General features: G+C 40.6%; 1 protein-coding gene and 1 non-coding gene across 9 annotated transcripts in view; one reads left to right on the top strand and one right to left on the bottom strand.

Moving 5' to 3' along the window:
* Window positions 1-24,233, top strand: part of TRPS1 (transcriptional repressor GATA binding 1) — a 302,076-nt gene that overhangs the window by 15,141 nt on the left and 262,702 nt on the right. The gene's annotated exons all lie outside the window — the stretch shown is intronic.
* TRNAE-UUC (transfer RNA glutamic acid (anticodon UUC)) lies at window positions 13,082-13,155 on the bottom strand. The gene has a single exon. It is a non-coding gene; the product is annotated as a tRNA-Glu (tRNA).

Raw genomic sequence — 24,233 nt, 5'->3', positions numbered from 1 at the left:
TCACCCAGTGAGCTTCATGGCTGTGTGGGGATTTGAACCCTGGTCTCCCAGGTTGTAGTCCAGCACCTTAACCACTACAGTTACTAGGCTTTAATTGAAGCATTGGCACCCAGGCAGGCTGCACAGTAGGATGTTTTTTAGAGTGAAAGGGCACTCACAAAAATCAGTCGGCCACTTCAGAATTAAGGAAAGTGTGACAAAATTTCTATATTCCACCCGTGAGTATTTCACAGAAGCGTTTTCTCCCCTTTGAAAATGTTTCACATGTAATTTCTTTCCTTGTTAATTGATGGAGAATGGTAAAACATAAAACTATTAAAGTGTGAGAAATTTTCAGCACAGCACTGTTAAAGTTTACAGGTTTGTTGTTAAGATTGTTCACACAGTAACATTAAACTGGTTTAGAGCTATGTGAATGAGCAAAGTCTTGGGCTCGCACGCTGCTTTTCCCTTTCTCCTATGCAACCAGGAGGAGGAGATTGCCAAAGTTTAGTTTCACTAGGGATCCTGGTGGCTAAAACAAAGATTAACGAGCTGGCTTCATAACCAGTGATTTGAAGTTGGCTTCCTATGAAACTTCTCAGAGGTTGTTTTAATAAAGATCCTTGATTCAAATGTAACACATGGGAGCCAGACAGGGAAAGTGGGTGCCTATGAAGTTGATGCTTTTCCACTTAATTCTAAAGTTTAACCATGCTGCCCGTTTAGTGTTCTGTGTGAATATGGCTGGCATATATGAACATTGTAAATTGAACGTTATAAATGTTAGGCGATGTTGCTGCCATTTGTCTGTAATCTGTTACTGATTGCATTTTTTTACTGGCTTTGGCAAGTGAAATGATAAATGCTGTCAGTTGGAAACTGATGTCAAAGGTTTGTAAAGAAATTAATTAAAATAGTATGCAGTGAGAATGAATTAGTGGATATTGTTGGGTTTTTTAAAAATACAGTTTTTCTGAAGAGCCTTGGTGAGAAGTATATGCTGACCATGTACTTTTTTTATTGTTTAAAAAACGTTTTTAGAAATCAGTGCTTCAGAAATCTCAAACACTGGTAAAATATAAATAACAGCAAATCACTTGGCCTAGGTCTGACATATGGAGTCTGAGGAGAAGACCTTCTTATCAAGAGTTTAAAAATCTATACAAATGATATATAGGTGTCTTGGGCATCCTATGGCTTAATATACATCTTGTGTTTATGATCTCACCGTGCAAAAACTTTTAGAAGAGTCACTGTGATGCTTCTTAAGCTAAGAATCTGTTAGAATGAATGGTTTGGAACTGCACCCTCAGAATCCGTTACTACTCTAGACATTTCTTAGCTCAGAAGGCAGTATCAAAATATTGCATACCTCACCTTTCCCACCTCCATTCCTTTGACGGAACAACCTGTTGTTCTGTGAGCACAATAAAACTACTTTGCGGTATGTTTTTCTGAGTAGGACACAATTGTAGTTGGAACCACTAGCAATTAAACAGAAGCACACAGCAGCAACTTTTGTTTCAGAAGCTTTCATTGTCAGTGTGAAGGAGGAATTTTTCAAACACCAAAGGAAAAAAAAGTAAGAAAGGGGGCAGCTGTGGAATTTGTCTTAGTGGGTGAAAGGAGAACTGTGGTTAAAGAAGCTACTGGCTTCATAGAGCATTTGGAATTTTGTTCCTTAAAAGAATCCAATATATGTTTGAGGAGAAAGGAAGCAAGGTCGGTGCAAAATGCTTTATAACCTGAAGAACTCTTGACTGTATAGAAATCTCTGTTTTCCTTCCTTCCCGGTAGCAAACTGTTGACTTCCTTTTTCCTTTCCTTTTTTTCAAGTGAAAAGGAATTTCAGACCAAACTTTACCACAGTGAAAATGCCATTAAAAAACTCACACTGTAGCTCAAACTCCATATAGCCGAGAATGGCACTCAACAGTTTGCAGCCTGATATTGAAGGGCTTTCAATCAGGACCTGGACAGAGAGACTTTTTTTTTGGTATTAAAAATTATCATTTTTTTTTTTGAATTCGTTATTAGAAAGAGGTGTATGTGCGTGTGTGTGTGTGGGGGAGACTGTGCTTCCAAATAATGTTAGCTTGATTGAAAGCAGGTAGATTCTGTTTAAAATTTGAAAGAAATAAGGAACAAGCTCTCATACAAGTTATAATTCCAGTTAATGTTCGAATGGCCAGGAAACGTGAAGTGCCTGTGATGAGCTTCCCATAACATGTTGTCTTCCTTAGTTAAAATCGAATCATTCTGTGTCCAGAGAAAGTAAGTTGTTTCTTGTTCCCATGAGATAGCCTAACACTGTATAGGATTTCCGCACATCTCCCTTATTCCCTAATATTTCACAGATTTTCTTTGGTTTTGTGACCGGAGGGTGACGTCAGGAGCGAGACATTGAGATATACAACTTATAATTGCTTTGCATTAGTGTAATGATCTTCCTGGTCAGGAAGATGCTTGTTTCTCTGAATAAGCTCCAAGTTAAATGAGGTAAACCAAACTGTGCGTACAGCCCTGCAGACTGCATGTGTTAGTTATGATAGTTATGATAAGAAAACAAATATGCAGCTTTACTTTGATTCCAATCCTTAAAAAAACTTTTATGCCTATAACAGTGAATGTATATGCTTAGTTATTTTTTTAAACTTCCTTTCTTCTCATTCAGGGAAGAGATAGTACATAGGACATTTTTATTCTCTATTCTGTAATCATGTTAGAAATGAGTTTCATTCAAACAATTGTTTTGAATTGAGGCTAAAGTACATTCATAGCTAGTGCTCGTTACTATTATGGATTTATTTAAGAAGCAAAAGTCTGGCTACATTTACAACTCTGTCAAATAGCACATCTACTTCATTTACTTCATCCAGTGATCATTCCTGAAGGCTTAGAGCCTCCCGTCACTGTGAAACTTCTAAGTGGCTTGGGTGTAATTTCTGTGCTTACGACTCTCTCTCTTGCTCATCCCCGGTTAGGAAACTTCTCCCCTTTATTCTGCTGATAAAATGGACCCTTTGTAGTTTTATGGTGTATGGTGGAGTTATCATGAGTGGTCATTTTGTTCTTAAACCTATGTTAAAATGTCCTCAGTATATATTTCTTTGGAATTCATTTCGGATCATTTAATGCTAAAATACAGTCATCAATAATGAGGGAAATGCTTTTTCAGCATTGTGCAGAGTTCAGAACTGTCAACCGTTCTGTCTTTTGGCTTTGCAAATTGTTGCATTAAATGCTGTTGAGATAACTAGCATTTTTTATTTATGCTTTTTACTTGTCTCCTCCTTGTTGTATATCATATTTTTAGAAAATAGCAACAACTTGAGAGTGATTTCCCCCCCCAGTCCCCATACTTTTTCCTAACAATCTGTTAGTATGTGCTTCTTTTCATTCCTACTTTTCAGAGGGTTATGCTGGAATATATCTTTCACCTTTGCCATGTTTTCAAGGGTGTCCTTAAGATGGAAATCTTTTGGGGAAATCCCTCATATTGAAAGTATTTGCCATTTCAAAAACAACACTTAATGTATGGAAGGATTCTCCTTTTGCATTTGTGCATGCAGTGTGATGAGGTGAATCACAAGCCATTCCACTTTTTCTCCATCTTTTCTCTTGTCACTTGAAGTGGCATTCACTTGAAATGTTTAGTACGGTTAAATTATTAGTATTTTTACACAGAACTTTGGTAGAACAAACTACATGGCATCCTAGTCCTTCTAAGGCTAATAACTTAATCTGTTTAAAGTGGGATATACAAATCTTTTAAGATATAAATCACATAATAAGGCTGTAGTTCGTTGCACAATTACCTGGGAGTAAATCCACTATTGAACTCAGTGGAACTTTCTTCTGAGTAGATAGTGTAGGATCATGCTATTAGAACGTCATGCCTGTTCTTTCATTTCATAAATCAAACCATAATATTGCAGTTGACTAGTACATTTATTTAAACTTTTTAAAGCTTTGATGCTCTGTATACATTGTTTTGAAGGATAAGGATTGTTCTTTTTTTGTGTGAATACAGTATTTCTCTCTTTTCACTTTTTCAATAAGGTCTGGTTTTGGCCTCCTGCTTCCATTGTCTTTTAACCCAATGGTTCATTTTGTTGCTTAATTTAAAAAAAGCATCTAAGTTTAATGAATAAGTAATTGCCACTTAAGGTTACATGGTGTATATACAACAACAGAAAACAATTATGTAGACTAGAGACCAGCACCTGGAGGCCCTGAGGGGAACCATCTGGCCCCCAATATATAAAGAGGGAAGTGGTGTCTGGTGTCAGCAGGTCTCGCCAGCCTGTCATTTTTGAGTTGTGGGAGTTAGAGCCTTGCACCGCCAATCCTTGCTCCATTTTTCAAAGTGGCTCTCCAAGGAATATTGTTGCTGACCACAGATACATAGAAGAGCTACAGCAGGAGACATCATTCCTCTTTGGGTAGCTGAGCGAAAATGGTGATCACTGTACAGTGAAACATGTGTATTGTGTTCTTCTGGGATCAGTATAAGCAATATTTAAAAATACTATGGTGAGGAAGCACAAGTGGTACATGGCAACATGCAAACGTCACCCTAAGATAAGCACATATTGAAGCCTATTTTAATAACTTACTAGGCTTACCAAATTCCTTTTCTTGGTAATTTGTGTCCATAATAACATATTGCAAAATGAAATGTCAGGGCTCCACTAACATAACATTCAGTAGTATGTCATAATAGGATCTCTCTTTCCTTGCGCACACACTTTAAAGCTCTTCAATTTAATACACATCCCAAGTCCAAACAGACTTGGCTAAGCAAGGGCAGCACTGCATCCCTCAACATTTTAAGTAGAGGCACAGTGAAAGTTTTGTTTGTATCTGCCAGTGTTTTAAGTCCCTATAGGAGAGGGTAAGAGAGGTACTTTTTTGATTACAGTAAATGATTGAATTTTCTGTGCCACGTATAGAGGCAATCTCTACTGTATGAGATATTGAAGCTGGGCGTGCCCAGTTACAGAAGCAACCTACCCAGTGGCTTGTGATGGCAATATTTTTAGAGATGCCATGTAATATGTGTACAATCTGAGGGGGGTCTTTTTGTAGCGCCACAGAGGATTCTGGGGTTGCAATTTTTGGACTTTGTGTGGCTGTGCATGAACTAAAAGTTACATCGCCAACACATTCAGATTTTGTAGTGTAGTGGTTTAGGAGCACAGAATGGTATAGACTGCCGCTAGTTGCTTGCTCGGGTAGCAAAACGTGATTTGTTGGCTTGGTGTTACACAGCTAATGAAAATGGCTCCCATACTGAAACCATTGAAGGGTCTCTGAAGAGCAAGACCCACTACAGCATATGTATTGCAGGTTTCACTTTCTGATTTTGGCCTTTGGGGGTGGGTGCAAAGTGTAGACTTTGCCATAGAGCTTTGCCATAGAAATAGACCCTATCCCCTCTCCTTTTCATATAGAGGCAATAGAGACAGGGAGAAGATAGTGGTAGCAGTACAGTTTGCACATTACAGGGTAGATGTTTCCTGGGAATTTTCTGGGAACTGAAAGAAATTAATGGAAAAAAAGATGGAGTAGTTGGCAGTCTGACACTGGCCTGTGAGGAAAGGAGAACAACCATTATATGTGTCAATGGAAACTTCCTTGGAGGTATATAATCACCATCATATACATGGCATTTTACAAGGAACAGATCTGACAGGTCCCTATCCCAAGGGACTTGCATTCTGAAACAAATGCCAGGAACCAACAGAAGATGGGTGGGTGGGATGGAAGTGGGGGTAAGCAGGAAAAGAATATACAGTTACACATACACATATTTTTTGCATAGTTCTAGTAGGGTATTGGGGCTTGGTGGATGATTCAAAGATTTCCTGGAAAATGTGAGTTTTAAGGCAGCACTTGAAAGGAACAAGGGAGGTGGTTGTACAGAGGCATGTTGGCAGGTGGTTTCAGACATAAGGGATAGCAACAGAGAAGGGCAAGGACCACAGCTCAGCCAAAGATTTATCTCCCTTGCATGCAGAGGTCCTGGGTTCAACCCCTGGCATCTCCAGGTAGGACCAGGAATGTTTCCTGTCTGAAACCCTGGAGAGCCGCAGCCAGTTGGGGTAGACAGTACTGAACTAGATTAACCAGTGGTCTGACTGAGAATGTGGCAGCTTCCTACATAAAGCTGGAGCTGTTTTAAGTAAAACAGCTTTGAATAGGTGAGGCTGGTAGAGCTGGATGAGCAAAACCCACAGGAAGGAATATTCTGGGATATAAGTGAAAAAGGATAGGAGGGAGGGCAAGGCCAGATAAGCATCTTGTCTTTACCTTAAAAACCTTGAGCAGGGTCCAGGAGTGGGCAGGAAGTTACCATAGGGATTTAAGGAAGTATGTTGCATGTTCAGAGCTATGAGAAAGGCTGCTTTTCTGTTATCATTGTACCAGGTAGTTGCAGTCCATAATGTCTTGTCTCCTAAGCAGCTAGACTATGGGGAAGGGCCACAGCTCAGTGGTAGAGAGTAACTGCTTTGTATGCAGGAGATCCCAGGTTCAATTCCTGGCATCTCCAAATAGGGCTAGGAGAGACCCCTGCCTGAAACCCTGGAGGTTTGCTGCTAATTTCAGTGCTGATAGTATTGAGCTAGATGGACCAATGGTCTGACTCTGTAGAAGGTAGCTTCTGATGTGTACTACACAATCCAACAGGGGGGCCTCAAGATTTTCTTGTGCCAAGGGTGCAATTTTCAGATCATGCACCAGCTTCTTCAGTTCTGAAAGCCTGATGACTCTGGGTTGGAAAACTAGACACTTCAGGTCTAGTTTATATTTATAGTTTATTATAAATATTATAATAATTTTTATTTTTATTTATTTATTATTTGATTTATATCCCACCCTTCCTCCCAGCAGGAGAAAATTAGCTAGATGGACCAATGGTCTGACTCTGTAGAAGGTAGAGAAATTAGTGTGTTCCTGGTTAGTAAAACAGTTGGGTGCCACTGTCCATACGTCCTTGTCTGCTTGAGCCTCAGTCCAGTTTTGTGCTTATATCTAATTGTGGTGATCTGCTTTGGCAGCTTGTGTGAGAAGTACAGTAGGGCCCCGCTTATACGGCGGGTTAGGGACCAGGCCCCTGCCGTAAAGCGGAAATCACTGTAAAGCAGAACCCATAGACTATAATGGGGCCGTCGCGCGAAAATAATGCGGAAATGTCGCAAAACGTCGCAGAAGAGCAAATATCAGCTTTAAATTGGAAAACAAAAGCCGCCGCATTAGCGGAACACCAGGAAGCGAAGTGCCAGGAAGCGGGGCCTTACTGTAGTAATCTGAAAACACTTCTGTGCACCCAGTGTGTATTCAGTACAGGCTTTCAAAACAAGACTGAATGGAGTATGTCTAAATATGGGTCATATCAGTTCGCCCTTGGCAAAAAAAAGTGTCCTTTTCATTCCTTCAAAGTGTGGTTGCTTCTGGATTGGCTAAGGTCTGGCCTACATATGCAGCAGAATGAAGTGTTGCAGAAGGTCTGCATAAAATAATGGACTGTACCACTTCAAGCTGAAGGAGGGGAGGGTGGCAGTCACAGTTTTGAAAGCTATGTGGAAATCTCTGGGCAGATGGAAAATTAGCACAACAGAAAATGAGCTGGACTAGAAGGTCTTTCTCTGGTATCCTTTAAAAAAAATTATCTGCTTGCAAGATATTTTTACATGGGTGAGCACTCAAAACTGATGACCCTACCAGTTGTCTGAAGTGGTGCCATTCGTTCTCTCACCTCAGGATTCTTTTTACCTCAACCTGTTGCATGTGCGGAGCTGGGGGATCCCTGAGGTTGATCAATGCAATGGCAATAAACCCCGACTGTCATCCAGCCACAGTCTTGGCCATCTCCTTAATCTCTTTGCCAGGGAGCCCTTGCCCTGTACCATTCTCATTTTGGGACATGAAAGAGCCCAAAGATGTCATAATCTTTGTGAGGATTCTGCAAGGCAGTACTATAATAAATAATAATAATAAAATTTTATTTTTGAGTCGCCTGTCTGGCCGAATTAACGGCCACTCTAGGCGACGTACACCAACAGGATAAAATACAATATAAAACCAATACAACACACTCAATAATTAAACCAACCACCACTCTTATATTTAATCAACAACATTAAAAGCTAACCCACCCCAGCGCTTCCGTAGGCCTGCCTGAACAGCCAGGTCTTCAAGGCTCGGCGGAAATCTATCAGGGATGGGGCATGGCGAAGATCGAAAGGAATACTAATGATGTATTGCTGCCCCCTGTGTGATCAAATGAATGTATTGTGCTTTCTGTGGTGCTGATCAACAAAGCATTCGTCGAAAGACCTCCCCAGCATGATACATGGCCTGTCTTGTATTTAATTATCTTGTTAATATCGAAGTGATAATGGAATTATATATAAGAAAAGTGTATAGATCTATAAGAACCATTTTGTTTAGACTATCTAATATTCTCAGTGTGGTTCCCTTCTACTAATGGATATGGATATCCCTCACCCCCATTCCCGGTTCTTCAAAAAGGGACTGAAACATCTGTTTATAAATTACTTTTGAGCTATATGTCTGTAGGTTTCTGATTTTGTGACCAAGAAGTAATTTGCCATTAATATGTTGGTGTTTTAGAGGCAGTGTGCCACTGAATACCACTTGGTGGCGAACAGCAGTGAGAGAGGTCTGTTTTCTTCCTGCCCTGCTTGTGGGCTTCTCAGAGGCATCTGATTGGCCACTGCAGGAAGCAGAATGTTGGCCTAGGCAGACCTTTTGGGCAGGTCCACGCTATACCTTTCAAGCACATCCGATGCACATTTAAAGCACAGGACTTCCCCCCAAAGAATCATGAGATAACGTAGTTTGTTAAGGATGCTGGGAATTTGTGGCTCTGTGAGCAAAAAATCATAGTTCCCAGGATTCTTTGGGGGAATCATGTAGTTTAAATGTGTGTTGATGTGGATCCAGAACAGCTGTTCATCTATTCTTGTTAGGGATTGCAGAGTTAAAAGATCAACACTGACTGGAACTCAGAAGTTCAGATCCCTGAAAACCATATTGCCTATATCAAGAGTTTTTAAACAAAATTCTAATTTAACAAAAATGAACTAAGGTGGTCATGGAGTATCTAGTAGTTCATTTAGTTGGTTTGCTTAAGCTTCTGTCTAAGTGGGGGAGCTGGATTTATGTATTTATTATTGCATTTATATCCTATGTTTCCTCCAAGGAGCTCAAGGTAGCGTGCATGTTTCTGCCCTTCTTCATTTTATCCTCACAACAATCCTGTGTGGTAGGTTAGGCTGAGAGGCAGTGACTGCCCCAAAGTCATCCATTTAGCTTTATGGCCAAGTGGGGATTTAAACCCTGATCTCCCAACCAACCAACACTTTGGAATTCCCTCCCCTTGAATATTAGACAGGCACCATCTCTGTTAACTTTTTGGTGCCTAGTGAAGACCTTCTTCTTTCAACAAGCCTTTTAAGTAGAGACCTTATCCCAGTCTGCGACTGTGTTGGAATTGCTTTTTAAGATGTTTTTAAAGCTGTTTTTTAAAAAGATGTTTTTAAGATGTTTTGTTTTAGTACGTTTTTAAAGATGTTTTGTTTTAATATGTTTTAAAGTCTTTTGTTTTTAAGATGTTTCAGAGTGCTTTTAGTGTTTTTGTTTGCCGCTGTGGGCTCCATTTGGGAGGAAGGACAGAATATAAATTTAATAAATAAATAAATAAACACTGCCACACTGTGTCTGCCTAGCTACTAGATATGCCCATACATGTGTGAGCATTGGTTTTGAATATCACCTCCGAGTGAAGAATCTAATGTGCATAAAGCAAAACTGCATGATATTTATCCCACATAAAATCTAGGTATTGATTGTATGTTTGGGCCTATGTGCATTGGATTTTGGTGTTTGTTTATGTACTCCCTCTAAGCATGACATCCATGTGTGTATGTCTAGTGTGCTCCAGCCAGAATAGGCACTCCTGGTGGGTGTGGGGGGCAGTATCCCAATCTCTCCCCTGTCACGCATGTAGCCAATGAGATCTTTCAGACTAGTCTTCTGTGGAGATGAACTCTTAAAACATGAATAGGATGAAGACTCGTAAAGCATAAGACACAAGAATGCTAAAATGTTTCTGATATGATCAATAGATTAGGGAACTATTAAATGTAATTGATTGTCTGATGAAGAAATGTGCAGTTTTGAAAGCTTGTTGAGGATTTCAGACAGGAGGATCCCTCTTACTGTGAAAGCAATTTTGCTGAATCACTCTAGTCTAAATTTAAAATGTTAGCTTTCAGTTTGGGTGACCTAGATTGAGACACTTAGCACTGACTGTACTTAGTACATTATGCTACTTGGGATGCTTGTCCTGAAAGGCGGGATATAAATCTTTAAATAAATAAAGCAGGTTGATGGATCAACGAGAATGAAGACTTCTGAACATAGCAATGGGGCAGCCAATGAATCATGCTAACTCTTCCTGTTCTACTGATTTGACTGGAACTTACTTCTGAGTTAGGATCATAAGCTCATTAGTTAGAACAGCAAATGAACACTGTGATTCTTTGTGCAGACAGAAAAAGGATATGGTCTCTGTACCTGTGAGCACAGATATTTATTTATCCTAAAATTTCTCTCCCACCAACCAGGCCAGTCATGTGGTCTTGTGATAGCTAATAACAAATATATCAAAAACATGAAAGATGATGATGATGTTAACATAAGCAAAACCCAAAATTGTCAACAATAGTCAAGACCTGGTTTGTAGCCTTGGTTTGGAGGAATCAAGCAAATATGCCAGTTTGTTTGTAGTGTAATTTTTGCAAAAAGCCAAGATGTTACTAACTAAGTTTTAGTCTGGGGATGGATGAGAGGGCATGCAAAGAGAGACATTTACTGCAGTTAAGATCTCTTCCCCCCGCTCCGATAAGAGACATTTATTTATTTATTTATTCCAACAGTTTATATGCCACTTCACACCTTGGTCCTTAAGTGTGTGTGTTGGAAGGTTATATATAAAATTAGTTAAAGCTAAACATTAAATCAGAACATTTACTTCCTGCTGAAATGAAAAGGTCTTCACTAGGCACCAGAGGTTCAACAGGTATTCTTGCCTGCTCTGGGTATCAAAGAGCCAACCTGATAATTCCCAACTCAAAACTACCAGCCATTTATCTAGTTTAACCCCTGGTCACAGTCACGTGCATTACCTGATAGCAAGCCCGGTTCTATGTTAGTGAGACTGACTTCTCTGTGGTGGGGTAATCCAGAGGTCTGCATAGGTGTGTGTAGACATTTTCCATTATTTACACACATTTCTTCTCATAGATGGGATCAGTAGGTAAAGCACATTGTGTGTGAGATCAGAATATTCAGGTCTAATTCTGGATGCAAACTAGTAACAACATTTTGTCATATCAGTAATAATTATAACAAGGATATGAGCCAGACCACTATTATTGTCATTTCATAGTTAATACTGAAGGTTAACGGCCTAAACTAATGGCCTAAACTGGTCCTGTAGGTTCATCACTGAGCTAGAACAGGGATTCAGGTTTCTGTCTTCAGTACTCGAGTGCTCCAATCATTGGCTGCTGTTCATAGAGTTACAATTCTAAGAGTGGTTTAACAATCAATCCTCCTTCGCTTTCAACTCTGGGAACTACAAACAAGGGGAATAGGGGTCTCCTAACAAGTCTTGGCATCCTTAACAAACTACAGTTCTGGGTTTCTTTGGGAGAAGCCATAAGTGGTAAGAGAGTGCGATGTGACCTGAACGGCATATAGTATGAGTTGGAATAGAACACAAGAGGCTAGACTCATAGTATACAACTGAAATGGCTTGATATTCCAGTCATGTAACTAGTATTTATAACTTCTGCTGTGTGTCTGTAAATGGCAAGTGTGCATGCAGGGCTGGTGCCAGGCATGCTAGGGCCCTTGGGCACCAGCCTGACCTGGGCCCTGGCACCCACCTGCATGCCCCACCTACCTTTCCCTTGAAGTGAATGCTGCACATGCTGTGCGTGCATGCCGGCCATCAACCAAGATGGCAGCTGAGGCTTCCATAAGGGGCTGATGCCTCTGCTGCCATCTTGGTTGATGGCATGCATGCATGCTGTGTGCGCGCATACCTGCTATCAACCAAGATGGCAGCAGGGGCATCAGCCCCTTAGGGAAACTTTGGCCGCCATCTTGGTTGATGGCAGGCATGCGCCCACAGCACAGCCAGCATTTACTTCAAGGGAAAGGTAGGTGAGGCATGCAGGTGGACATCGTGGGCCTGCACGGTAGTAGAGGGGGTTCCTGGGAGCTCCCTCTCTGCAATCCGTGGCAGGGTCGGGAGCCAACACTGCCACGCATCGTGGAAGGGAGCTCTACCCATCCACCCGAAGACAGGGCCATTCAGGGGCCCCTTGGGCAGGGCCTGACCTGGCCGCCCTCTGGTGCCAGCCCTGTGTGCATGTAATCTTCCCTCCACATATAGGCAACATGTCTCCTTAGGCTTTGGTATTAAAATCTGAATTTATATTGAACACTTAGAAGTTATGGGAATGAATGATGATGCAAATTGTTTTGTCTTACTTTTTCAAAGATGAATGTGTGAACTTCCTAAATATATTGTCTTAGTTTCATACAGTGTTTTTTTTTATACAAATGAAAGGCTGGTACTGACATCTTGATAAAAGCGCTGTGGGTGATAGCATGTTGCTATAAGCAGCACAAAAAGTGGTGACAGTACTCTGCACTGGTGAGGGCCATTACACAAAAAAGCACTGATTTTTTGTTGTTGTCTGAAAACTGCAATGCACTAGATAAAGATTGTTAGGGTTTTCACACATAAAAATAGCAAAAATAATGTTTTCTTAAAAGTGGTTCTGGATTTTCTTGACCAAAGCCCATTCTTAAGATATACCTTGAAGTCAAAATAAATAGGTTTGCACCATTGCCTTTCTTACAAGAATACATGAGGACAATTTTGGGAACTGCCTTGTAGTGAGTCCGGCCATTGGCCTATGTAGTTCAGTACTGCCTACTCTGACTCAGCAGATCGGCAGGGTTTCAGGCAGGAGTATTTCCTATCCCTACCTGGAGACACCAGGGGTTGAACCTGGGATTTTCTGCATGAAAGGCAGATGCTCTACCACTGAGCTATAGTCCTCCCACGTTGTTAGTATTTTAGGAGAGCCTATGTGGTGTAGCAGTTAAGAGTGTCAGAATGGGCACTGGGAGACCAGAGTTCAAACCCCCACTCAGCCATGAAGCTCACTGGGTGACCTTGGGCCAGTCACTGTGTCACAGGCTAACCTACCTCACAGGGTTGTTGTGAGGATAAAATTGGGAGGGGGAGAGCCAAGTTTGGATACCGCCTTGACCTCCTTGGACGAAAGGTGGGATATAAATGTAATAATAATAAATTAAATAAATAGGACTTGTTTTCTGATATCCTACCCAGCCTTTCCCAACCAGTGTGCCTCCAGATGTTGTTGGACCACAACTCCCATCAGCCTCAGCCAGCATTGCCAATGGTCGGGAAAGATGGGAATTGTGGTCCAACAACATCTGGAGGCACATTGGTTGGGAAAGGCTGTCTAATCCAAGACAGTAATTAGATTGATGAAGTTGGGATGTACACTTCCATGCATTATGCTTAGGGTTGGAGCGCAAGAGAATCCTGAACTGATTTAGATGACAGTGATGTGAAAGCTGGATCCTATGCTGGTCTAGTTATGTCTGCAGGAAGGTGAATAATATGGTTCCTTCCTACACTGAAGTTGTGTAGCCTCTACAGAGAGTGGGTGATGCTGGCATAGAAAGAAACCATGACATTCATCCAACCCTTATTTTAAAATTTATTTTTAAAATAGTGCAGAATCCAGATGTGCTGAAGCTACACCCCTCTGGAAATATGAAGAGGGCTCAAAATATTTAATCTTCTGGACATTGCATGGGCCATCACACAAGCAGCCAGCACAACTTTTTTTTCTTTTCTGTATCTGAACATTGCATGTGATGTGTGGGTGGTGAACATTGCATGGGTGGTGTGGGGGAAAGAAGACACATGTTCTGTAATGCATACTTTATTTTTTCTTTGTGCTAGATTAATTTTCTGAGACTTCCTTAATTCTTGTGGACACAAACAGTGTACTCCCATAACATGAGCCCCCCATCCAATAGTAGAACCCAAGGCTGATTGAGAACACACAAACACACATCAGAATCCTTTCTGATGTGTCAGTGTAGACGCAGTCAGTCAGCATTGTCTTTAATTAGACCAGACTAATGTATGTGAGAAGTATCTAATGAAAAGGCAGCTTATCACTAATCACTGTGAATGCACAGTAGCAGCTAATAACATTTCAAAGTCTTCTGAAATACCGAGCTAAGCTTGTTTGATCTTAAGTGGGCAGTCATTTATCTCTTATTAATTATTGGTAATTCTCAAGGCCTCTCAACTTTGGGCATGGCAAGTCATTTATTGCCTCAGGTAAATGTCTGAATAGATTCACACACTGCTGTGTAAAGAAGACACAACTCAGTTATTCCATATGTGTTTAATATTAAAAGTTAAGTTACTATTGGAAGTATTCAAGTGGGAGTCTATTGTTGCTGAGAAGTATAGGAAATGTAGTTCCAACTGCTACCCATTTCATTGGACTGACTGATAGGGGGTTTAGTCACACTGAGATGAGCAGCATCTGAGCAGGGAATGGGTGGTTTGCTTGATTTGGAAGGGTCTTGGAAAAGATATTAATTTTTCAGTTCTTCTCTCATAATATTAGAATTCTGTGTCACTCAATTAAACATTGGCAGTAGGTTCAAGACAGACAAAAAAGGATTTCTTCATACAATACATAATTGACTTATAGAATTAACTGCGAGAACAAGTTTTGATGACCACTGTCTTAGATTGCTTTAAAAAGGGGTTATACGGAATAATGAAGGACAAGTATTAGATAACTATCTATCAGCTATTATGGTTTTAAATAGGTTAGAGTTTTTTATTATTAGAGCCTGGGAGGCTAGGGTTCAACTCCCCTCTTAGCCCTGAAGCAGCGTCTCCAAGGTCCTAATCCTACACTTTAACCACTATATCATCCTTGCTCTCTCACCAGGCTGTCTGTCTTGTCAGGTAACAAAACAGGACCTGAAACCACAGTTTGATTCTGGTTTGTTTTAACTAACTTTGGTTAAAGCAAATCATAGTTCCTTGAGTTTGTTTAATTTCCAAACATCATGGTTTAGATCAGGAGTGGCTAATCTGTGACCCTTCAGATGCTATTGGAATGGCTTCCATCACCCTTGACCCCATTGTTCATGCTGACTGGGGATGATGTGAGTTGGAATCCAACAACATCTGGAGGGGTGCAAGTTTCCCATCCTGGTTTAGCTGATGTCTGAACCAAAGTGTATATCGCTGAATACCAGCTGATGCTAGGGACAAAACAAAATAAAACAGCAGAGGGGCCTTGAGTTCTTGCTTTGGTTATAAGCTTTCTAGAAGCATCTGTTCAGTCACTGTTGGAAACTAAATGGCAGATGAGATTTCAGTCTTTTTTTTTCTTTCTGAAACTTCGATCCTGCCCTTGGAGCCAGTGCTCCATATTATGCTTTTACCGAATCATATGAGACAGAGTTCCAGTGCCCCCTTGCTCCCCATTACTGCAATGCAAGTGGTTGTGTGCTGCCCTTACACTTAGTTCCATTTGTTCATGTTTGGCTTTAGTCAGCTACACTTGTGGGAAAACTCAAAACAGCTTTTCTTGAGTTAGGCTGGTAATTCCTGCTTTAGCTTCACAGGTTTTTGTGGGTTGGGGCTTCCTGGCTATCAGCTTGTTTTAACTGCTCTCTAATGGTTTTTCTTTCGCTGTGGTGCGACTGTCGGTTAATGTGTACTTTCTAAACGTTTGTAAGACGATAGAAGCCCTTTTCTGCTTAGTATCCTGTAAAGCATGTGTAGCGCATAATATGCCCCTCTTTTATAAATACATTTAGCCTGTCTACACAGCTATCCTTTCCCACAAATATGTAAGGAGACATACTTTTGGTTAATAATGTGAGGGGAGAGAAATGATGGCAGTGAAACTCCAGTAACACTGCTCTTTCTGAAAAGATCTGCTGTATATCTTTTCCTCCCATTAATCTACCATCCTTGAGCAGCAATTGTTTAATGCTGTAATCTGAAAAGAAAGTTAAAAAAAAAAAGTAGAGAGAGAGCAATGGATTGAATGTTTAGGCTGAATAAGGAATGCACTTGATAGAAATAGCGGGCACTGCTGAAGAGGCTGGCAGTTGCCATCTGGTCTGTGTTTACTAATAAAACATCAGTTTTCCTGGCTGCTAAATATGTTCAGTGGTCTTTTCACTGCAGGATTGAGTAAGTGAACAAACATGACAGTTTAGATTGTAAGCTCCTCTAAGGCAGGGGTCTGTCCTCTCCCCCTTTTTTTCTTTGCAAAGCACTGTGCACTTTTTGTAATTATAACATCAAAGGTTTGTGCATGCCTTTAGTTGCAGTTGACCTGCACTTCCTGTTTCCTGTACTTCTGTGTCTTGCCAGAAATTGATCTTGCAAATCTCCATTGTTGGGGATCTCTAAACTGGCCTTATAACAGGAGCTTGCTAACTTCCCCACTTGAGGAGTTAATCCAAAATCAGTTTTGGACAAAGCATGTGGGTGGGACGTATAAGTTAATTGTGTTATTGTATGTGGATCCTGCTTGCAGGCTTCCCAAAAGCATCTGGCTGGCCACTGTGAGAACAGAATGATGGGCCTTTGGTCTGATCCAGTTAAAGTTCTTATGGTAGGAATGGATAATAGCATACCACTCCCACTCTTTTTTTTAATTAAATGCAAAAAAATTCTTGGTCACATGCTACACTTTGTCAGGAAGATAATTACACTTACATCTAGCAAAATTAGGATTTATATCTAGCAAGAAAAACAAAACAACCCCACACACCCCTGAATTCTAGTATTCATGTTGCTGACATTCCAGTTTATGGTACAATGAATGGTTCAAACACCTTTCTAGTCTGGTAGATTGTTCACAGTTGTAGGCAGTTGAGTTTTGCCTTTGTTTATGGTGAATGCTTAGATACCAACTGGTATTTATTCAAAGGATTTCGTATTGGGACATGTAACTGCTGAGGGGCTAAAACTATGTTTTAAAGAGAAGGCTGGCAGAATGCCTTTATGTAGAACTGTGAACTGAGTGAGCTTCTATTTACCTGCTTGAGCTTCATTCATTCAGTTCCTTGGTAGCAGTGGTGATGTGAATGGGCAAAGATATATGAAGCGACAATGTTTGAGATTATTTTTTTGAATCTTTAGGTGGAGATCTGTGCAGGAAACTGGTAGAGAGACACTGTATCTTGGTAATTTAGGTGCTTGTTGGGAATATTCAAAATCTTAAAGACATGCTCGATTCTGCAGTTGCTCAGAATTCTTTCAGGTTCTGCTCTCAGACTTATCCAGGCCTGGACAGTGGTTTTTCCCCTGTTCCTTTAAGCATGTCTGCAAAAATGAGGCCACGACGTCCTGTATACCACTTCAGATTGCAGGAGTGTGTGTGTATGGGGAGACTTATAATTTTGAATATTGCTTTACATGGATAAAACTTTACTGCATGTAATAAACTAGGGCATCAGGTGGAGAACTCCCTGGCGTGCTCATTTTCTATATTATTTTCATGTAGAAGAGGGAAGGAGAAGAGGGTTAAAAAAACCCACTAACACACCTGCAGTCTGAAATGATAAAGTCCTCAAACTCAGTTACTGTCTCATTTTCAGGGCAGCTCTTTTCTGCTGCAGTTCTGAACATCTTAGAATTCTCACCTGACCACAGCAGTCTCACCTCTCCTAACATGGACAGTTTGTTCGTTTGCTGTAGCATAGCCTATGTTTAGAAATGCAGAATTTTAAATGTGCAGGCCCTTTAGAATGAAGCAGTGCATGGAAAATAATGGTTGTTGCCTAAGGCATGATTTTGTTCCCTTTGCCTATGCTGGAGAACCTGGATGAGTCCTGCCACAGAGAGTGGGGTGGCTTTCACATACGCTCCAGCATTACACAGATGGAAATAGAGATATGAGGGTAGAATTATCTATACCAGGGGGTCCCAAAGTGTGGTCTGTGAAACTTTATTCAGGTGGTCCACAGCAGGTCTGTGAAGAGCAGCAGGCACAGCTGCTGTGAAAGCAGGCACAGTGGCCACTCCATTGTTGTTCGAACACAGCGGTCCACCTGGAAGGTAAGTGGGACAGACTTGAAGTGGTGGGGGAAAGAGGCACTTGAAAGGAGTGGAGAGGATTAGCAGTGAAGTTAATGGAAGATTAGAATAAAATAGTTTAATCTTGCTTCAACAAAAATCATACAGCACCTAGCACAGTATATTGCAATTGCTACCACAGGCAGAAAAATCATGAAGTCGTCCACCAAGATTCCCAGCAATTTTCAAGTGGTCCATGGGGGAGAATGTTTGGGAACCACTAGTGTACATGTACAGCAGAACAAGGCAGGGGAGTCCTGGGGTGACAGAATAGACTGTACCACTTCAAATGGCAGGTGACTGATTGTGTGTTTTAAAAATGTTTTTATTGTTTCAACTACAAAAAATAGAACAATAACAAAATATGACACAATGATACAAATAAATAGCAAGAGGTATCAGTAGCATCCCATATCCAATAACTCATAGCCCTCTTATCCTAACAGGTTTTTCAACAATGTGCCATGGGTGTCCAGAGCAGCTGGTATATTCAAACGATTCTGAAATAGATTGCATTTTTCAGTGCACCCCAAAATTAGGAAAAGTCCTTTGCAAGTAGAAAACTTGCAGTGAGAGGGCAGGCCTAGAGTCTTTCTTCCTGATGAGCTAGTTTTCATTTTCATGGAAGTTTTTATGTGATGGAGCATTGAGAAATGGCATCTCTTACCTATGCTCTGAAGTGGTACTGTCTACTTTACCACCACATTATGTAGACTAGAAGGTATAGACCAGGTGTTGGTGTAAGATGGTTGCCACTCAAATAGGCCTTGGTAGGACTCAAGGCTGATGCCTGCCCTTACCCACTCCCTCCTCTCTCCTCTCTCCCCTTTTTTAAATAATCTGGCCCAGCACTCCTAAGTACAGCTAGGCAGTTGGGTCTAACTGCTGTTGTTGTTTTAAATTTTTTTTTTTGCAGATAATGTAATTAACAAGGAAAAAACAGCATCAGGTCTACAAGGATAGAAATATCCACCCTCCCTCTTTTATTACAGAATTCTTGTCAATCACACCATCACAGGCAAGGCATACATTGGCATCAAATAACAATAAAAAAGTTCAAAATATCCATAGTTCTTTAAAAGGCTCTGGGAGTCTTAACTGCTATTTAACTTCTCACAATGCCCCAGAGCAACATGAGTTGTAGGCATTGTGGGAAATTAAAATGGCAGCTGGAAGGAACAACCTAGGCCACATTCACACCACACATTTATTCCACTATTATTGCACTTTAAACAGTCATGGCTTTCCCCAGAGAATTCTGGGAAGTGTCATTTGTGAAGGGTGCTGAGAGTTGTTGAAATGGAAATGGACTGCCTTCAAATCGATCCCGACTTACAGCGAACCTACAAGTTAGGAGACCCTTATTCCCTCACAGAGCTGCAATTCCCAGACTTCCTGGGGAAGAGGGATTGATTGTTAAACCACTCAGAATTGTAGCTCTGTGAGGGGAATGAAGGTCTCCTAACAAATCTCAGCTCCTATACAAACTACAGTTCCCAGGATTCTTTAGGGGAAGCCAGGGCTGTTTAAAGTGGAATAATAGTGGAATAAATGTATAGTGTGAATGTGGCCCTAGTGCTCCCAGGAGGGGTGCTGTTGTCCACTGCCACCAGGTAAATACCCCAGGGCCCCACCTGAGGAAGAAGGCCCCACCGAGATTACTCTGCCTAGAGTCCTGAAACTTGAACTGACCGTGCACTCAAAGAGAGGACATTCTTTTTGGCAGCCCCAAAGCTGAGGAATTCCCTCCCCACAGAGTTGTGTCTGGCACCTTCATTATGTAGTTTTTGTCATATGCTGAAGACACACCTCTTTTCTTTGGCCTTAAACACCCAGTTATATGTATTAACATCCACCCAGTTCTCTTGATTGTAATCTGTTTAACGTTTTGTGTTTTTTTTAAAAAAAATACTGCATTTTAAAATTGTTGTAATCTGCCCTGTGACCTGGTGGGGGAGGGTGAGTAAGAAATCAATAAATTGTTAGTTATGGGGAAAGCTAATGCATGTGTGTTCACATTAACAAACCTTTTCAAAGGCATCCCTAAATATCTCCCGAAAAAGTCAAAACAGGGAAAGTGACTTATCTGGTACAGGTACCGGAAAGTTAACACAGCCCTTCAGCCTTCAGCTTTGGCTTCTTAACAATAGCTATTTCTCAAAGGCTAGGTCTTTTGCAGACCAGAGTTAAATTTCGGAGTTGTTCAGTTGTGTGAAGAGACGCTGTCTGTCTCTCTCCACCCCTTTTTTATTCTATTTTGTTGGTCTATGGAAGGGCTGGTTGAAGCTGTGCCCTTGACAGAATCCTTTTTGTACATCTTTCTTTTCCAACCAATTTAGTAATAAAAAAAGGGTGTGTGCCTATTCAGTGCAGATAACTGTGCTCTCATATAAAAGCCTACAAGAGAGTAAGTAATTGGCTGCAGTTGGCTGGTACAGTAGAAGAAAGCTGTTTGATCAGTGAGTGCTTCTGTACACACATTGAAGAGGAAGTTATGGGATGATATGGGGACATGTTGGAGTTAATCCTTGTGGTTCTTCCCCCCCCCCCATCTTATTTACACTGCTTAGCAAGCCTTTTGAAACTTTGCAGAGGCTTGGGAGGGGAGGGAAGGGAAACATCGTGTTGGTATGTATGTTTCAGAGACGTAGCAAAGAACTGTTGCTTGGTTAGGGCTTAAGACAAACCAAAGGACTTGCCGTACATCCATCTGGTGCCCTTTTGTTCTCTGCTTGAATTTAAATCCATCTCCTGAATTCACATAAACTTTGCATGGGTTTTTTTTGTGTGGCTTTGCAATTGACCAACATGAAAAAAGAGATACAGAGAGAAGGGGGGGGGGAATTTCCCTATTTTTGGAGAATTCCTTTCTCCCAAGCATATGAGGCTGTGAGTCATTTCTCCTGTAACTAATTTGTGGAAGCTATCTACATCTTCACTAGAAGTCTGAAGAAACACAGGTCTCTCTCTCTTCTATCCTTTTTCTATTTCATTTAGTGGCTAAGACTATTGCTTTTTGTGATCTGCTTACAGATGAGTGCTGTTGGTATTCACATGAACCCTGGTGAAGCTTTAATATGTATTCCTCTGCAGGTGAATTTACGTGTCTTATCGCAGGAAACACTCCAGAAAACAGTTTTGCCTTCTTTTTCTCTTGTCCTGTTGTCATAATGTGCTAGTTTTCTGTGAATGCTGTCTATATTATAATGAATTCTTACATTATAATGTATGTTTTTAAACAGGCTGCAAACCACTTGGAGACCTTTCTGTGTAACAAGTGATTAATGTTTAATTAATAATACTATTTTATCCTCCTTTGTCTTTCAAAGAGAACCCTTGCAGTGCATGTTTAGTCAGAAATACATCCCATTGAATACAAGGGGAAAGGGTTATAGCTCAGTTTGAGAGTTCTTGCTTTGCCTGCAAAAGGTCCCAGGTTCAGTCACCCATACATCTCCAGGCAGGGCAAAGAAACAGCCTGGTCTGAAATACTGCTGCAAGTTGGTATAGACAATATTAAGCTAGATGGCACAACTTGTTATAATGCAGTTACCTACAATCCAATGAGACTTACTGTTACTAACTGTTCAGGATTGCAGTCTTAATGCATAAAAAATGCGCTAGCTATAAATTTCCTATGAAGTATCATTTTGAATTTAAAGAGTTAGGCTGGAGTTCTAACCACACTTACCTGGAAGTAAACCCTGTTGAATTCAGTGCAACTTACTTCTGTGTAGACATAGTTTGGATTGCAGATCAAGGCTGCAATCCTATACACACTTACCTGTGTACAGTTAACTCTGAGTAGATGTGCACATGACTCCACTGTTAGAGGGTATGTGCAAGCTTTTGGAACAAAATTATATTACAATCACCAAAACGTGCTTCCAGTAATATAGTTTTAAGGTTGGAGTATTGCTCTTTAAAAGCATTACTTTTCAAGAGCAATGTGGTATTTGTTTGAGGAATCAAATACTGTAGTTGCATAACTCCAAATTTTGCTGCCATAAGCTTGGTCTTCACTAAGTCATTTCTGCTTTTCCTATAGGCATATTGGATAAAACCTTTGTCCATCACCTTGTTAAGACTGATTCTGATGGAATGCTCCTCCCACAAAGAGAAATATCAGTGGAGGGATAACTGTTTTGAAAAGTTAGACTTATGTAATATGTTTCCAATGTGTTTTTTCAATGAAGAGAAATATTAGGTCAGGATCACTGCAAAATCAGAAGACCTTAAAGAATTCCAGAGGGCTAACTCTGTTGTTTGTTTTCCTGCAAAAATGACAAAGAGTCTTGTAGTATCTTAAAGACTAGCAAATGTATTATGGCATAAGCTTTAGTGGACTAGATTCCACTTCATCAGATGCAAGACCTAAAGAATGACCCAAATGGTTGAGATGAAGCTCTGCACCTATAGTTGATTGATTCAAATTGTAACTTTGAAAATTATTTCAGTGGTAATGAAATACAGCTTTCTTGCTGGGTGTGTAGCAGAAGTATTCATTTTCACTTTGCAGTGGGAGGAAACGCCAGTTGACAAACACCAGCATATAGTATACAGGTCAAAGCAATATTTTAAAAATGTATTTATTATTAAACTTTAAATACATCTTTCTGATGTTTAATTATACCAGGATGCAATTCTTTTGCTTTTGAAAATAGAAGGCTTAACATTTGCTGGAACTGCAGTATGCTTGCATAATTCTAGTAATGAGAAAAGACAATGGCGGACATTGACCTGGTTTGCATATCATACTAAGCTGGACCTTGGCTTAGCATGAGTGTGCAAATGTGTAGGTTCCCAGGGAGGATATTGTGCCTGCTTCACTCCTCCCTGGTTGTTTTGCTTCTCTGCCGCCATGGCTTGTCTTAGTGTGTCATCCAAACATAGACTCATGGCTTAGCCCTCTCCAGACTAACCACAAGCTGTAACCAAGGTTTGTCATATGGCTTGCAGTTCATGGTTAGTTAGTTGAGGCAGACTGTGATTAGGATATATACGTTGCAAAGATATTTCCATAAATGCACACCTAGCATTCAGGATAACATTTGCATTCTGTGTGAGGCAAACTGTCTTTCATTGCTTTAATAACAGGTATATGAAATGAATTTCCTAATGCTGATACTAAGGCTGTCTTCAACACGTTTGTAAAGATCACAGGAAAGAGTTGTATGAAATGAGTTATCTGAGACTTGCTGATACTAGGGCTTCCTTCAACGCTACCTTTTGCTGCAGAGCACGCCATCCTCGTTGCATCAGTATGTCACTATACAAACGAGTCAGCAATTGCAAATTGGAAAATGCTCAATAAGGACTGGCAGTTTGCCAATGTATTGTTTAACGGTGGCAGCTGCTGAATAGTTTAAGGGTAGACTTGAGTGTTTGTGTTCTAAAAATTCCATGTTCTCAGTTGTCTGTGGACAGCCTACAGCTTAAGCAGAGGATGCTGGGAGGTAGAAACTTGATCGTTGGTTTCTGCTAGATTTTTGTTGTAGCTACACAGCAGCACTTTTTTTTTAAAAAAACCCCAACATCTCAACATAAATACTGTGAAATATATATAAAACTGCTGCTTTTTAAAAATGTGTCATCTTCATATAAGGGACAGGCAGTGAATGCTATAACTGTAATCTGGACATAGGTACAGATATGGGAAGGGAAGCCTGAAGGCAGACATGTTGCAAAATGAGATGGCCAAAGAAATTGTCAAGAGAGAAGAGTTGCCTAACTACCATGGGAAATGTGGAAATACTGGATAATATTTTGTGTATATGGTAGGGGGGAATGAATTAGAGAAGTGATTTTATACTTTACACTTATTATTTTAAAAATCATATGTAGACTTTAAATGTGTTATCCACATAATGAGATACATTAGTAGCCTTTACCAAACTGCTGCCCTCCAATTGATTTGGACTGCAACTGCCATCAGTCCCAGCTAGCATAGCCATGCTGGCTGGGGTTGATG

Source organism: Rhineura floridana, chromosome 1 (assembly GCF_030035675.1).
Source record: "Rhineura floridana isolate rRhiFlo1 chromosome 1, rRhiFlo1.hap2, whole genome shotgun sequence".
Lineage (NCBI taxonomy): Eukaryota > Metazoa > Chordata > Lepidosauria > Squamata > Rhineuridae > Rhineura > Rhineura floridana.
The sequence above is the reverse complement of the archived record's forward strand: the minus strand, read 5'-3'. Positions and strand labels throughout refer to the sequence as shown.